Genomic DNA, 4734 nt, shown 5'->3' with positions numbered 1-4734 from the left:
GCCTAAGGACCCCGGTTCGAGGCTCGGTTCCCCAGGTCCCACGTTAGCCAGATGCACAAGGGGGCGCACGCGTCTGGAGTTCGTTTGCAGTGGCTGGAGGCCCTGGCGCGCCCATTCTCTCTGTCTCTCTATCTGCCCCTTTCTCTCTCTGTCACTCTCAAATAAATAAAAATGAACAAAAAAAAAAAAAAAAGAAGGAAAGAAAGGAAGAAAGAGGGTGAGAAAAAGAAAGAAAACAGAGACTCGTAACTTATTCAGGGACTAAAAGGGTAAAAGAACTGGGCGTGGTGGCTCACCCCTTTAATCTCAGCACTCAGGAGGCAGGGGTAGGAGGATCGCCATGAGTTTGAGGCCACCCTGAGTCTACATAGTGAATTCTAGATCAGCCTGGGCCAGAGTGAGACCCTACCTGGACAAACAAAACAAAACAAAACAAAAGGGGGTGGTGGTGGTAAGAGAGGTGGGAATTCCAGGTGGGGTTCATTGCTTCCAGAGACTACCAGGCCCTACATCTGGACAGGGTGACCTGATGGCTGTGGCTACCGCAGGGACACCAGGATGCTACCCACAGCCAGTCCTCACAGGCCTTGTAGTTACCTTCACAAGAGTGGACGCTGACCCAGCTAGGGACCTGGAGGGCCACGTCACCCAGCATTTGGACCTTAGAGCTAGGCAGGCTCTGGAGAAGGGGACTAAAAGAGGATTTGGGGTAACATGGATGGGATTGTAGAAGGAGGTGTTTAGGGAACGGTGAGCTGATCTCTGCCCCCCGCCCCCCAATCAGCCCAGCCTAACAATCTGTGGGATCAGGAAACCAAGGTTCGGATATCCCCAAGCTGGTACCTCGTCCTTTGAGGACCTCATTGGACAGGCTGATCCACTGGGCACTCTCTCAAAGAAGTCAAGTCCCCCTCCCCAACACCCCACACCCACCCACCTCAGTGTTTGGGTTCCCATTGGTAGAGTACTTCATAGTTAGACAACATAACTGCCCCTTACCAGTGACCTCCTCCTCTTCCTCCTTCGGGTTCCCCCAGCCTTCCTCCCCCTGCGGCCCTGCCTTTGCAGCTCCCGCCTCGGGCACACTGTCGCCTGGTGGACAGTATGACAGCGCTGTGGCCTTTTGAGGCCTCCGCTTGCTAAGTCCCATCCCAGCTCTTCACTTTCCGGCCTGTATTTCTCTAGAATGTCACCCCCTCTCCTGAGGCTGTACCCCCAAGTATGTGGCCCTGTCTTTATCATCTCATCCCAGGGAAGCCTGGTCAGGTTTCCCCGGGGTGGCGATGGGGTGCACAGACACCCTGTTGATCCTACTGCGAGCAGCGGACTGACCCACAGAACCAGGTGGACAGACATCTTGCTTCTCCGCAGACGGTAGTTAGCTGCTGTCCTCCTGTGCACAGCCATTTGGTCAGGCCGTGGCTGAGTAACGGAGAAGGATGTGGATGGGGAGAGAGACAGACAGACAGACAGACAGACAGATAGATAGAGAGAGAGAGAATGGGCACGACGTGGCCTCTAGCCACTGCAAGTGAACTTCAGAAGCCAACGTCACCAAGTGCATCTGGCTTATGTGAGTACTGGGGAATTGAACCTGGGTTCTCGGACTTCACAGGTAAGCACCTTAACTGCTAAGCTATCTCTCCAGCCCTTCTCTCTTTTAAAAAAAAAAATAATTATTTTTTACTATTATAAGCCTTATAGTATGAACATATTGGTCATATTCCCATGGGATTATATATGCATGTCCCCTCTCTTCAGCCCCCATTCCACTGACGGACCTTCTCTGTGGGGTTGCTGGTATTCACTGCGTATTTGTAAAATGCACCAGTCAGTCTCAGTGGGGCGTGGGTAGAGGGATCACAATGTCTTGGGATATACCTTCTTGCCCTGTGGCGCTTATCATCTTTCTACCTTCTCTTCTGCAATGTTCCCTGAGCCTTGGTGGGCGTGTTAGAAGTCTCCTTTAGAGCTGGAGAGATGGCTTAGCAGTTAAGGTGCTTGCCTGCAAAACCAAAGGACCATGGTTTGATCCCCCAGGACCCATGTAACGAGGTGGCACATGCATCTGGAGTTCGTTTGCAGTGGCAGGAAGCCCTGGTGTGTCCATTCTCTCCCTCTCTCTTAAATAAATAACTAAATAAAAAATAAAAAAAGAAGTCTCCTTTCATGTTGGTCTCCCTGTACCATCTGATTTTTTGCTTTGATGAGTTTTTAAAAAATATTTATTTATTTAAGAGAGAGAGAAAGAAAGAAAGAGAGAGAAAGAAGGAAAGAGAGAATGTGTGCACCAGGGCCTCCAGCCACTGCAAACGAACTCCAGATGCGTGTGCCACCCTATGCATCTGGCTTATGTGGGCTCTGGGGAATCGAACCTGGGTCCTTAGGCTTTGTAGGCAAGTGCCTTAATCACTAAGCCATCTCTTCAGCCCTTTGATGAGTTTTGAGTGTCCTGTGTCTACAGCCGTCTCCCTGGAGGAGGTGGTCAGGATAGCGGTAAGAGCAGCCCTTGAGTTTATTAATTTTTTTTTAAATTATTTATTTATTTATTTATTTGAGAGCGACAGACACAGAAAGACAGAGGGAGAGAGAGAGAATGGGCGCGCCAGGGCTTCCAGCCTCTGCAAACGAACTCCAGACGCGTGCGCCCCCTTGTGCATCTGGCTAACGTGGGACCTGGGGAACCGAGCCTCAAACCGGGGTCATTAGGCTTCACAGGCAAGCGCTTAACCGCTAAGCCATCTCTCCAGCCCGAGTTTATTAATTTATGAGAGAGAAGAGAGAGGGGGGGGGGGAGGGATGGAGGGAATGGGCATGACAGGGCCTCCAGCTGCTGAGAGCGAACTCCAGACGCATGCACCATCTTGTGCATCTGGCTTACGTCGGTCCTGGGGAGTTGAACCTGGGTCCTTTGGCCTTGCAGGCAAGCGCCTTAACCACAAAGCCATCTTTTCAGCCCCAGCACTTGAGTTTAAGTCACTACTTCTCTGTAACGTCTCCCAGGCTCCGGGAGACGGGATAGAGGTGACTGGTTTCGTGCCAGGCAGGCGGCTGTCTTTTATGGTCACGTTGACGGACGCTGGTTCTTCCCGGCATGTGCTGCCGCCGTCTGGACAGAGCTACTCACTGACTCGGGGGACGTGAGATCAGCTCCCCGCATCCCTGCGGCTGGTGGGGGCGAGGCCAGTGCCAGTCTCTGGCCTTCACTTTTCCCTCTTTGATCAGACTGGGGAGGGAACGGCACCTCAATCTCCTGAGCTGGGGATTCTCGTGGATGGGAACCGATGGAGTCCACCATAGCCCAGAAAGACAGGGAGGGAGGGTCCTTGTCCTCTGCTGTCCAAGTCAGGACACTGAGTAGAAGAGGGTGCTGTGGTAATTGTCCCTTTTCTTTCTACCCCTAGCTGGCCACCCACACCCGCCTCTGTTACTCAGCCATGGCCTGACCAGATGGCTGTGCACAAGAGGACAGCAGCTAACTGCCGTCTGGGGAGAAGCAAGATGTCTGTCTGTCCACCTGGCTCTGTAGGGTCAGTCCGCTGCTTCTAGAAGGATGCACAGGGTGGTATATCTGTGCGCCCCATTGGCCTACTGGGGAATCTGACTAGGCTGGCAACCACATCCAGCATTTATATATATATGTCTATATAATTTAAAAAATTTTTTTTTTTAAATTTTAAGAGAGGTCTGAAGAGATGGCTTAGCAGTTAAGACACTTGCCTGTGAAGCCTAAGGACCCAGGTTCAATTCTCCGGGTCCCACGTAAGCCAGATGCACATGGTGGTGCATGCGTGCACTTGGAGTTTGTTTGCAGTGGCTGGAGGCCCTGGCTCACCCATTCTCACTCACCCTTTCTCTTTCCCTCTCTCTGTCTCTAATAAATAAATAAAAATAAATCTTAAGCCACCCACAGCAAGTAGGGCAGGCATTCAACTGTAGTGGCAAGAGACTGGTGTGTGTGCAACACACAAACACACACACACACACAATAAATAAATAAATAAATAAATAAATAAATAAAAACAAGGCTATCACGTGACGTGATTATATACCTGAAGTCATTCTTATTTATGTCTGCCACTAGTCACAACAGCCAAGATATAGAACCAGCCCAAGATGTCAAATCAACAGATCAATGGATAAAGAAAATGTGGTTTATAAGCCAGATGCACACCCTGGCACATGTGCCTGCAGATTTTCTCCAAGTGTCAAGAGGCCCTAACATGCCCATACTTTCTCTCTCTCTCTCATAAATAAATAAATAAAAATATATAAAAAAGGAAAAAAAATAAATCTTAAGAGAAAGAAAGCTGAGTGAGGTGGCACACGCCTTTAATCCCAGCACTCAGGAGGCAGAGGTAGGGGGATCACCGTGAGTTCGAGGCCACCCCGAGACTACATAGTGAATTCCAGGTCAGCCTACCTAAAAAATTAAAAAAAAAAAAAATTAAAGTCTGGTTTCTAGGCACTGGAGAGATATCTTAGCAATTAAGGCATTTGCCTGCCAAAGGACCCAGGTTCGATTCTCCAGGACCCACGTAAGCCAGATACAAGGGGGTGCATGCATCTGGAATTCGTTTGCACTGGCTGGAGGCCCTGGCATGCCCATTCTCTCTCTCTCTCTTTTCTTGCTTTCTCTCAAATAAATAAATAAATATTTTATATATATATATATATATATATCTTTTTTTTTTTTAAAGTCTGGTCTCTACGGGCTAGAGAAATGGCTTAGCG

The sequence above is a fragment of the Jaculus jaculus genome, chromosome 8 (genome assembly GCF_020740685.1).
Source record: "Jaculus jaculus isolate mJacJac1 chromosome 8, mJacJac1.mat.Y.cur, whole genome shotgun sequence".
Classification (NCBI taxonomy): Eukaryota; Metazoa; Chordata; class Mammalia; order Rodentia; family Dipodidae; genus Jaculus; species Jaculus jaculus.
The sequence above is the reverse complement of the archived record's forward strand: the minus strand, read 5'-3'. Positions refer to the sequence as shown.